Source organism: Salmo salar, chromosome ssa18, assembly GCF_905237065.1.
Source record: "Salmo salar chromosome ssa18, Ssal_v3.1, whole genome shotgun sequence".
In the NCBI taxonomy this organism is placed as follows: domain Eukaryota; kingdom Metazoa; phylum Chordata; class Actinopteri; order Salmoniformes; family Salmonidae; genus Salmo; species Salmo salar.
The window spans coordinates 30,565,785-30,578,770 of NC_059459.1; the positions used below are offsets into that span (position 1 = coordinate 30,565,785).

The 12,986-nt window shown below is 41.5% G+C and overlaps 1 pseudogene; it reads left to right on the plus strand.

Annotated features, from left to right (window-relative positions):
* Nucleotides 1-7,847: 7,847 nt before the first annotated feature.
* LOC123723767 (E3 ubiquitin-protein ligase MARCHF8-like) overlaps nt 7,848-12,986 on the plus strand; it is a 151,238-nt pseudogene continuing 146,099 nt past the window's right edge.

A 12,986-nucleotide genomic window follows, 5' to 3' on the forward strand; every position in this document is an offset into this window, starting at 1 on the left:
GTGAGGTATTGCTTTATCAGTTTGTATTATCTGGTTTGCTGTTCATTTTTGAGCAATATGAGATTGAAGGAAGTTCCATGCAATCATGGCTCTATATAATACTGTACGCTTTCTTGAATTTGCTCTGTATTCGGGGACGGTGAAAAGACCCCTAGTCGCATGGCTGGTGGGGTAAGTGTGTCAGAGCTGTATGTAAGCTGACTATGCTAACAATATGGATATTTCAACACATTGACTGCATCATTTCTTTTTATAAGAAACAGTCTCTCAACTCTTAGGCCAGAGAGACTGGCATGCATTGTATTTATATGAGGCCTCTGATTACAATGAAGAGCAATACGTGCCGATCTGTTCTGGGCCAGCTGCAGCTGAACTCGTTTTTTCTTTGTAACACTTAACCACATGACCACAATAATCAAGATAAGACCAAATTAGAGCCTGAAGGACTTGCTTTTTGGAATGTGGTGTCAAAAAAGCAGAGCATATCTTTATTATGGACAGACCTCTACCCAGATTTACAACCATTGAATCTATATGTTTTGACCATGACAGTTTACAATCTAAGGTAACACCAAGTAATTTAGTCTCCTCAACTTGTTCAACAGCCACACCATTCATTACCAGATTCAGCTGAGGTCTAGAACATAAGGAATGATTTGTACCAAATACAATGCTCTTAGTTTTAGAGATGTTCAGGACCAGTTTATTACTAGCCACCCATTCCAAAACTGACTGCAACTCCTTGTTAAGGGTTTCAGTGACGTCATTAGCTGTGGTTGCTGACACGTACAGTGCCTTTGTAAATTATCTCTGGACTTTTTCCACATTTTGTTAGGTTACAGTCTTATAAAATGTATTAAATAGTTTTTTTCCCTCATCAATCTACACACAATACCCCATAATGACAAGGCAAAAACTGTTTTGTAGAAATGTTTGCTTATTTATTCATAATAAAACACTGAAATATCACATTTACATAAGTATTCAGACGCTTTACTCTGTACTTTGTTGAAGCACCTTTGGCAGCGATTACAGCCTCGAGTCTTCTTGGGTTTGACGCTACAAGCTTGGCACACCTGTATTTGAGGAGCTTCTCCCATTCTTCTCTGCAGATCCTCTCAAGCTCTATCAGGTTGGATGGGGAGCGTTGCTGCACAGCTATTTTCAGGTCTCTTCAGAGATGTTTGATCGGGTTCAAGTCCAGGCTCTGGTTGGGCCACTCAAGGACATTCAGAGACTTGACCCGAAGCCACTCCTATGTTGTCTTGGCTGTGTGCTCAGGGTTGTTGTCCTGTTGGAAAGTGAACCGTCGCCCCAATCTGAGGTCCTGAGGGCTCTGGAGCAGGTTTTCATCAAGGATGTCTCTGTACTTTGCTCCATTCATCTTTGCCTCAATCCTGACTAATCTCCCAGTCCCTGCCGCTGAAGAACATCCCCACAGCATGATGCTGCCACCACCATGCTTCACCGTAGGGATGGTGCCAGGTTTCCTCCAGATGTGATACTTGGCATTCAGGCCAAAGAGTTTAATCTTGGTATCATCAAACCAGAGAATCTTGTTTCTCATGGTCTGAGAGTCTTTAGGTGCCTTTTGGCAAACTCCAAGCGGGCTGTCATGTGCCTTTTACTGAGGAGTGGCTTCCATCTGGCCACTCTACCATAAATGCCTGATTGGTGGAGTGCTGGTTTGTTCTTCTGGAAGGTTCTGGAAGGTTCTCCCATCTCCACAGAGGAACTCTAGAGCTCTGTCAAAGTGACCATTGGGTTCTTGGTCACCTCCCTGACCAAGGCCCTTCTCCCCCGATTGCTGAGTTTGGCCGGGCAGCCAGCTCTAGGAAGAGTCTTGGTGGGCCCAAACTTCTTCCATTTCAGAATGATGGAGGCCACTGTGTTCTTGGGGACCTTCAATGCTGCAGAAATGTTTTGGTACCCTTCCCCAGATGTGAACACACCTACAGGTACTCATTCCAGGTTTTTATTTTTATTTTTTTTACTATTTTCTACATTGTAGAATAATAGTGGAGACATCAAAACTAAGAAATAACACATATGGAATCATGTAGTAACCAAAAAAGTATTAAACAAATCTAAATATATTTTAGATTTTAGATTCTTCAAGGTAGCTACTTTTTCTTGATGACAGTTTGCACGCTCTTGGCAGTAGCTTCCATGTCAGTTGTCATTATTGATCGATAACAATAATTTTTCCATCTCTCACACACTAACTTTATAAAATTCTAACTTACAACGCTTTTCTTTCATTATAGTTTTTTTTATTCATGAATAAAATGGCTCACTGTTCATTGTTGGCATTTCCTGCATAAGTTTGCCCACTTTGGCCATGAAGTAATCATTAAAATAATTGCCAACATCAAAGGGTTTTGTGATGAATAAGCCACCTGATTCGATGAAAGATGGAGTTGATTTAGTCTTTCTGGCCAGCATCCCAGAGTCACCTGACAATAATAGACTGGCGAGTTTCAGAAGAAAGTTCTTTGTTTTTGGCCATTTTGAGCCCCTAATCGAACCCACAAATGCTGATGCTCCAGACACTCAAGTAGTCTAAAGAAGGCCAGTTTTATTGCTTCTTTAATCAGAACAACAGTTTTCAGCTGTGCTAACATAATTGCAAAAGGGTTTTCTAATGATCAGTTAGCCTTTTAAAATGATAAACTTGGATTAGCTAACACAACGTGCCATTGGAACACAGGAGTGATGGTTGCTGATAATGGGCCTCTGTACACCTATGTTGATATTCCATAAAAAATCAGCCGTTTCCAGCTACAACAGTCATTTACAACATTAACAATGTCTACACTGTATTTCTGATCATATTTTAATGGACAAAAAATTGCTTTTCTTTCAAAAACAAGGACATTTCTAAGTGACGGCAAACTTTTGAACGGTAGTGTATGTGGATACAGTATCAAGCATTTCACACACTGTCACACCCTGATCAGTTTCACCTGTCCTCGTTATTGTCTCCACCCCCTCCAAGTGTCGCTTGTTTTCCCCAGTGTATTTATCCCTGTGTTTCCTGTCTCTCGGTATCAGTTCGTCTTGTATGTTTCTAAGTCAACCAGCGTTTTTCCCATTCTCCTGCTTTTTGCATTCTCCTTTTTCTAGTCCTCCCGGCTTTGACCCTTGCCTGTTTCTGGACTTTGTACTCGCCTGCCTGACCATTCTGCCTGCCTTGACCACGAGCCTGTCTGCCACTCCTGGACTCTGATCTGGTTTTGACCTTTTTGCCTGTCCACGACCATTCTCTTGCCTACCCCTTTGGATTAATAAACATTGTAAGACTCCAACCATCTGCCTCCTGTGTCTTTATTTGGGTCTCGCCTTGTGCCTTGATACACACATTATTTAGATACTGACTGTTAGCACTTGGTGGCCTATAGCAACACCCCAAAAGAATAGGCTTTAGATGGGGCAGATGAATCCACAACCACAGCACTTCAATAACACTTGAAATTAGATCTTCTCTAAGCGTTACAGGGAAATGGCTCTGAATAAATACTGAACAAAAATATAAACACAACATCTAAAGTGTTGGTCCCGTGTTTCATGAGCTGAAATAAAAGATCCCAGAAATGTTGAGGAATATTTCTGTCTGTATTAAAGCTCTTTGTGGGGAAAAACTCATTCTGATTGGCTGGGCCTGGCTCCCCAGTGGGTGGTCCTGGCGTCCAAGTGGGTGGGCCTATGCCCTCCCAGGGCCACCCATGGCTGCACCCCTGCCCAGTCATGTGAAATCCATAGATTAGGGCCTAATTTATTTATTTCAATTGACTAATTTCCTTATGTGGACTGTAACTCACTAAAATCTTTGAAATTGTTGCATGTTGCGTTTATATTTTTTGTACAGTATATATAGCAACACCTCCCCCATAAGCATTTCTGTCTCTTCTATAGATGTTATATCCTTGTATTGCTACTGCTGTATCATCAAAGGAATTATCTTAGTGAGTCTCAGAAATGGCTAATATATGAATATTATCTGATGTTAGCAAGTTATTGAGTTCATTAACCTTTTTTCTAAGGCTACATACAATATATTAATATGGGCTATTTTCAGCCCTTTCCTGGGTAGCTTCTCACAGATAGACAATCTGTTCGAGGATGTACGCAGCAAACACATTTGTTATGTGGGTGAGTAGGCTACTTTTCTTCATTTTATGTTAATTTAGAAAATCCTTGTATTTGTTACATTATAACAGCCAGTAAGCTACCTGCTATATGGTGACTAGAATTATTCAACTAGACTATTGTCTGTGTTGTAATACTCATATTAGAACACACCAGGAAAGGAGAAGTGGAGCACAAGTGCATTCACTTCACTGTTAACAGACTGCCTTGGCAGTCGAGAAGCAATGATTTGCCTCCTCTAGTCCTTTCCTTTCATTGTCTCCTCTCCTCATCTCCTCTCATTATGTCCTCTCCTCATCTCCTCTCATTGTCTACGCTCCTCAGCTCCTCTCATTTGCTCCTCTCCTCATCTCCTCATCTCCTCTCTTCATCTCCTTTCATTGTCTCCTCTCCTCATCTCCTCTCCTCATCTCATTTTATTGTCTCCCCTCCTCCTCTCCTCTCATTATCTCCTCTCATTGTCTCCTCATCTCCTCTTATTGTCTCCTCTCCTCATCTCCTCTGTTTGTCTCCTCTGCTTGTCTCCTATTGTCTACTCTCCTTCATCCACACTGTTATGAAAGATCTGGACAATTCAGTTGTTTCTCCATTTTGGCCAGGGTTTTCTGCAGAACTTGAGATTATGCTAGCCCACTGAGCTAAAACCTAGATGTCAGCTCTGAGTGGGAGCTAACACGAGCAACACAATGTTCAGGTGTGGAACAAAGGTTACTCACCATCCAGCGTAGTTCACAGAACCAGCTCTTATAGTCTACATGTCCAGCAGGAAGAAAGTGAGGTGCTCATTAGTATTGGACCTCAGAATCAGTGGCCTTTAAGAGGCATCAGCAGTGACAATGGACCACAGTCTCTCCTTCTTGTCCCTTGCGCACACACACACACAGACAGACACAGACAGACAGACAGACAGACAGACAGACAGACAGACAGACAGACAGACAGACAGACAGACAGACAGACAGACAGACAGGCAGACAGGCACACACACTCACACCAATCTCTTGTCCCTGCCTAACATCCTCCTCCTGTTTGAAGAGCTCAACTCTGGCCGAGGACTTGAAATGGGTAATGCAGCCATAACATTAGAATTTGCTGTCCTATTTTCCTCATTTAGCGCCTCGTTCCGACACTCAGAATCTTTAATGTGTTGAATCACATATCCTCAAGCAGGGCAGCTGGAATTTGAGACAACTGTCCCTCCGTACCCCTCTCCCTATTCCCTCTCCCTATTTCTTGGCCCCTTCCGCCTGCATAGAGAACATTCTGTGGGGGTGACGTTACTTTATTGATTGTGTAAAAAAGGATCATTATAAGGCTCATGAAGACTTATAATGTATCTGCATTATAATGCATTATACCTGCAGGCTTTCAGTAAAGTGTTACCAATTGGTGTTCTAGTTACAACTATTGTTCAGTAGAATTCTGTAATTATATCTTCACACTTTCAAATTCCCTCCAACTTTTAGAGAAAATGTAACAATCACAGCCAAAAATATCCTCCAACGTAGTGTATTGATCATACCTCTCAAAAGACCAACAAGTTTGATAGAAATCTATTCCTGAGAATAAAGCAATACATGCATTGTTTGACATCAAGTCAATAGCCAGCTAAATGAAGTCAAGAGAATTGACAAGTGCTCCCAGGTTTGGCACGGCCAGGCAGATAGGAGTGCTTGGCTGGAGTAGGCCACGGACAGCCATAATTGATTTAACTCATCCAAGTGCCAAAGGACAAAATACTGTCAATGAGTCTCCATTTATGTATCAACATCCCCAGAATCCCCTGCTGCTAACCCACGCCTGAGAAATGCAGTGTTTATTTACTGACACACAGGAATTTGTTCGATTCCACTTTCTGTTTCTGAATTGTTCAAACGTATGACTGTGCCAAGTTCCTCTTAACTGGCTGTAACAGACGGAACACACAAAGGCTGTAAAAGCTGTCTTCCTTTCTTTTAACGGTGAATTAGAAATGTACAATGACACCGGGATAATGTGGCAGTGTGTGTGTGAGTGTGTGTGTGTCACATTGATAATGTGCCTCTGTGGAATGAATGTGCCATGCTCTGCTGAGTCAGATATTAACGTGAGGAGGAAGTGAAATGTGGGGGGGGGGACAACCTGTCTGACAGGTTTATCCTAGCCTAACCACATCACAACAATACCCAAAGACAAAGTGAAGGTTTCCGTGTGTGTGTAGATACCTGTGTGTAGATCCCTGTGTGTAGATACGTGTGTGTGTGTGTAGATACGTGTGTGTAGATGTGTGTCTAGATGTGTGTGTAGACATGTGTGTAGATGTGTGTGTGTAGATGTGTGTAGATACCTGTGTCTAGATGTGTGTGTCTAGATATGTGTGTAGACGTGTGTGTAGATGTGTGTGTGTGTAGATGGGTGGGTAGACATGTGTGTAGATGTGTGTGTGTGTGTAGATGTGTGTGTAGATGGTTGACAACTCAACATAATCACAAGAGACATAGTATATAGAGTATATACTCTTATTTCAAACTGTTATCGCTCCCCCTTCCCTCGCCCGCTCCCCCTTTCCCTCCCCTTTCCCCCTCCCCCTCTCCCTCTCTTATTCCCCCTCCCCCCCTCTCCCTCTCCTGTTCCCTCTCTCCCCCATTGCCCTTCAGACCAAATGGATGACTGCTGTGGCATATCAAATTGTTGTGGTACACATGACTGTTATGCCTCTGCCAGATTCATTCAACAGGGAAAAACAAGGAACCGCTCAGAAGAATCCACGCCTCAGTCCATCTCAAAGTGCACTGGATTTATAAGCACATAAGAGCATTGGCATACCACAGTCATACTGTGTACCACAACAGTTTGATATGCCACAGCAGTCATCCATTTGGTCTGAGAGAGAGAGAGAGAGAGAGCGAGAGGTAAGAGGCCCTCAATGGAAAGATAGCTTGTTGAAATAAATCTTTGGATTTCACTGTTTCTGTCCTTAACAATAACTGTTTTTAATCATGCTGTCTCTCTCTCCTTCTCATTCTCTCTGTCATTATGACTCTCTCTCTCACTCTCCCTCTCTCTCCCTCATTTTCCCTCTCTCCTTCTCTCTCTATTTCCCCCTCTCTCTCAAGCACGCACGCACACACTCACTCCACACACACACACACGTACACACACTCACTCAGTGGCCCAGACACGCGCGTCCCTTTGGCATCCGCTGGTCCCCGTGAGGTGCCCACACACTCCAGACACACACAGAAGCCCTGTTGTCCTGCCCCAGCCCCCAACCACACAGAGACAGACTGGGAATCAGTAATCACATCAAACACAGTGACAGGCCTCACAGAGACGGAGCAAGAGCTCTCTGTCAACAAGGGATAAAGTTTTAGATGAGGGTTATTCACTCACTCTTCAGTATAGCTACTCTCTTTAGGTGGATAGGTTTAGAATAACATGTGACATTGTCAGGTTAGTCATGGTCTGTATTGATTATGTCTTAGAAGAAGAAACATACTGTATAATGAATACATAATATCTTGCTTAGTCAGTGTGGATAGTTTTCAGGTGTATGTACATTTTAACAGTCAACGAAAATCATCCTTATCATCATCATCATGAAAATATCTCAACATTAATATGACCAGCCCTTATCAATCAATGCAACATGAGTTGACGCCTTCTCTGCTGAAGCGCCTGGCCTTTAACGACGTTTTTTTTCTACCAGTCCTATTTTTTTCACTCCATTTTAACGCGGAAGTCAGTGACGCATATAGTCTACTGTACATTCAGATGCAGATGGGAGCTTTGAAATAAACAAAACATCATCGCCATTTAGTTCGGGAGAAAGCGGCGGTGAGTGTTCATTGTTTTGTTCTGCACGGTGCGTACATTTTGAACTGGGATTTGAGCATTTGATCGCCGCGGAGCACTTCAGGAAATGTAAATTATCTGGCTACATTGTAACTGCTGCGCCTTTTATAAAATAATTCTTCCTGAGACGACGCGTGGCTTGATGGACTAGTTTGGACTATACAATTGTGTTAATATCTGCATTTCACGACCGCTGCTGTAGCCTACAGAAATACATAACTGACAGCAATTCTACAACATAAGGAAGTATTAAAAATACGGTTGGTGTGATATTACTTCAAATATGATATGAGCGATATATGGACGCAGAGCGAATCAGCTGCTTTATTCAGCATAATAGGCTATTAATTTCAACTAGCGCCAGGCTACATAGGTATTTTTGCTGTTATTCATTTAATTTGCACAATAATTCTGTTACACATGAATTTCCTCTTTGGGAATGCAACCACTAGGTATTCGTATTCCAGTGTTGACATTAATAATGTTTTATTTGTGATAACGTGAGATAATCCAGATGAAATATTCTCGGATAGGAGAACATGAATAATATTGCGCTGTTCTTTAGTCTATCATCACATATTCGTGAATCGTGCGCATTAATAAAAAGAGAAGTATATTAGATAAACAATGGGTCGGTGACGGATGAGAATGTAGCTTTCATTTTCATATTTCATTATCTGTAATCAAACCTTCAGACTACGCGAGCCTAAACTGCGCGGCTGCTGCGCGATAGCCAAGCCTACAAAAGCAAGGTTTGTTTCATTGTATAGATCTGACGTTTTACCCAGCATATCTCCAATTATTATGTATATTGCGAATCGTGTACCTTATGTAGTTAGTAGACAAAAGCCTAATGAGTGTGTTTCTTTTCTTGGTCATGTGGTTCCAGCATAGACATTCCGGTCACCATCCGGCCTCATTCAGACTGCCCGGTCCCCGGTAGGTAATAAACAGGGAAAGAGAGATGCGATCGATAGGGTGCAGCTGTAGTAGCCCATCTTGACTCATGGGCACAGAGTTATTTGATTTGTTTGTGGATTGCTACACATCCTAGGAGCCTATTGGATTGCATTGATAAGTATTTATGCAGAATATGCTACCGCAGCACGCAATGGGCAGGTTTAGGAATGAACTTGTGGTTTAATTTGAGCGATAATGGTGAGAGAGGAAATAGTGAATGTTGCAGATACATTTATGATCTGGCATCATTATTCTGAGCAGATCTCTCTCTCTCTCTCTCTCTCTCTCTCTCTCTCTCTCTCTCTCTCTCTCTCTCTCTCTCTCTCTCTCTCTCTCTCTCTCTCTGTGTATGTCCTCAAATGGACTCATCATCTTCTCTCTCAAGTTTTCTTTCCTCTTTACTTCAGTATCACTTCATCATGATGGACGGTTTGATCCGTTTTCCTTCATTTGCTGCCACTAAACTCCATTTTCGACCAATGCATTTACTGCAGTGCTTTGGACTTCATCAACCTCAATTGGATCCTTATTTTTGTACACATTTCCTCTCAGACTCCTTGTGTTTTAGATAGGTGGGTGTGTTTTCTCGCGTGTAGGCTATGCATCCATGTGTGAATGCCTGCCTGTGTAAGTTGCCGCTCTGTATAAGAGCATCTACTAAATGACTTAAATGTGAATGTAATGTGTGTGTGCTGTGCTTTGTGTACAGTACTGCAACAGGCTAATGAACAAGCCTGATGTGTTCTGTGTACAATATAGTCCAGTACTTTAACAGGCAGGGTATGTGTGTGTGTGTGTGTGTGTGTGTGTGTGTGTGTGTGTGTGTGTGTGTGTGTGTGTGTGTGTGTGTGTGTGTGTGTGTGTGTGTGCGTGCGTGTGTGTGTGTGTGTGTGTGTTACATCACACCACACCAGCAACAGGTTACATCGTAACGGCAGTAACAGGAACAGCGGCATCTAGTGGGCAAAACGTGGTACTTTCACACAAATTTATGGTAAAATAATGCAAGCGACTTACATTTACATTTAAGTAATTTAGCAGACGCTCTTATCCAGAGCGACTTACATATTAGCCATTGACTTCAATGGCTAATATCTCTGAACGGGGAAAACATCACCAGATTCACAGGGAATAGATTGCAAATGGTGAAGAAGCAATACTACAAGCCACAGCTCCATACTACTTGTCAAACATAGAGAACTAACAGTGTATACTGGTTGTTGGGGTGGGGTTGATGTGGGGGGGGTCCATGGCTTTTTACCATTTTATTGGATTCCTCTTACTCAATGGTAGGACGAAGTTTGGTCAATATCGGATGTTGGGTACTATATTTATTGACTATTATGTGAATCCTAAAAAATTAAAGGGTGAATTTGAGTGCAATGAATTAGCTTAATTTCTCTGAGATCAAATTACATTTCAACAAAATAATGTTTCAGGAATGTTAACCCGATCTGTTTCTAGCTACAGAAATGATTTCAGAACAATCTGAGATGGTGGGTGTCAATCCTCTTTCTTTTTCTTATTGCTCTCTGGTATCTTGAGTAGCATGCAGGCATACACCTGCATAACACAATGTATCCTGTGGTGGGGCCTTACTGTAACTAATACTGCTGCTATCTGTCATCATGGGAATACCTGCGATACTGTAGTTGGCTTTCTCAAAACACTCTGGACACTGTCACTGTGGAGTTTCTGATTGCTTTCTGTTGGTTAAAAATATGTATTTGACCAAATGTGCAGTGGGGATATGTAGTCCTGTGTCTATTTACAGAAAGCATGTGGTTATATAATGGGTCATAGCATTATTTATTTGAGACTATTCCATTGGTCTTAAAGGGTGGAGAACAGCCCATCTGGCCTGGCTTTGCTCTACTGTTCTGTTCAGCTGTGTGTTCTCTCCATACAGTATCAGCCTGCTGTCTTTGTGTTAAAGCTAATATATTAAGGGGATGGATTGTCAACAGTCTGTAAAGTCAGAGGGGTTTTAAGTCAAACCAAGAGGTCCAACAAGCCAGTACTTCCTTAAGAAACTCAGAGTAAAGTAAACTCAGGCAGTTGTATTGTATTTGTTTGTATTCAGGCAGCAGTTTGTCCATGAGTGCAGCTGCCATGACACTTGTGTGATCAGAGAGAGGTTTCCATCGGGTAGACATCTTGGTAATTGACTATCTTTGCTAAAGCTGTCAGACCTCCTTACAAACGTAAGAGGAGAGAGACCTGTCAATAGACAGAGAGAGAAATTATATTTAAACTTCCCAATTAAGAAGCTAAATCAGGAGAAGCCCTGTCACATCTGTCAATGAACGTGGTGAAAAAACGACAGGGGAGAAGAGAGAAAGCCAAGCGACTTTTTCTATTAAATCAATTCATAATTCGTTCTCTTAGAGGTGCGTTTTGAGGAGAGTAATTTTATCCAATTAACTATTAATCTTCCTCTTTTTTTTTTACAATGTGACTAGGGTTGGCACAATTACCATATAACTGTGTAACCAACAGTTATGGATGAAGACTGTCATGAAAAAAACTAAAATATCGTAATGGTTCAAATAAATCATACTAAAATGAATAGCTGACTGAAGATGGGATGGCCGGGCATTCGTATGGCAATTTGGCTGGTAAACTCATGGAGGTACACTTGAAATGGCTGCCTGATATTGTAATGCCATCATTTAAATGTTAATGTAGAATGATCATTCAAATTATGTTAACTGATGTGGTTATGCAATGCACTGTAGTTTTTGTAGTCAGTTGAATTGAATCAACAAATTACAACACATATTGATGGGTACACTTCCTGCTTTTACTTCCTGCTTTCTCCTCGCAGTTGCTGCCAGTTCACCACCCATTACTCCATCATTGACTTGAATGAGGATACCTGTTCTATTCATTTTATTTCTATGGCACAGGCAGTCAGGAGCGGAGGAGAGAAGAGGAAAAATGGCCAATTACCATTATCCAAAATTCCATGACCATCACAGCCCTAGGTGTGACACAGTATGGTGGTGATTCTTAACAATGTCCTTGCAGTTAAAAGTGAGTTTGGAGTAGCAGAAGATTTATTTATCAGTTATCACTCATTCCCTATTGTGTTAATTTAAATAGAAATAGGTTTTTAAACCAAATTAATTGTGAGTAGCAAGGACAAGTAGACTATTTCCTAGAAAGCCCTTGCCTTTTCAGGAAATGTACTCATTAATAGTCATCTTTGTATGGACTTTTACCAGGTGCAACATCCATTTGCAGCTCTTTTGGCCTCAATCATATTTGACTTGTCATATGTCATTAATGTCAAACTATGGCTGTGTTTCAAAATGCGTACTTGTGTTTCTGTCTGGAGTGTATAGCGAGTATGGATGTCAACTTTCATTTTTCAAGTGTGATTCCAAACGTGTTTTTATTTTTAGATTGTTCAGAAATAAGGCATCACAATACACACTAAATACTGACCTATCTCTCCCTAATCTCCTTTTCATCCTCATCATCTTCAACATTAGTTTGTGTCTATAGAAGAGCATTTCCTCTTATGAGAACTCATGTTCAGGAGAGGACTGTATAAAATGTAGTCAGAAGAGGACTGTATAAAATGTAGTCAGGAGAGGATTGTTTATAAAACATTCCAGGGGTTTCAAAGGCTCTGATGAAGTTTGTGTCAAATTAAGAGAATTTACTCTTATCAGAAGTCATGGGCAGGATGTTGTACACTATAAAACTTTCCAGTGGGTTTTCTGAGGCTCTGATAATGTCAATGCGTCTTTATAACTGAGTTAACAAGATGTTTTACTGTGTGGGCGTGCTCTCTCTCTCTCTTCATTTTCCACTTTCAAAGTCTCTCTTTTTCTCTCTCCTTGCTCTCACGCACTCTCTCTCGCGCGCGCTGTCCATCTTTCTGTCTGTCTGTGTCTCATCACCACTATAAAGAAGCTTATCTTATTTCCTAGTTGTGCACACAAGGGCAAATTCCCCCTGTTAGTCTTTCTAGCCAGTCCTTTTTGATTGTTCTAGAAAAATATGTAGATTGAAACAAAGCAACAGTAAACACA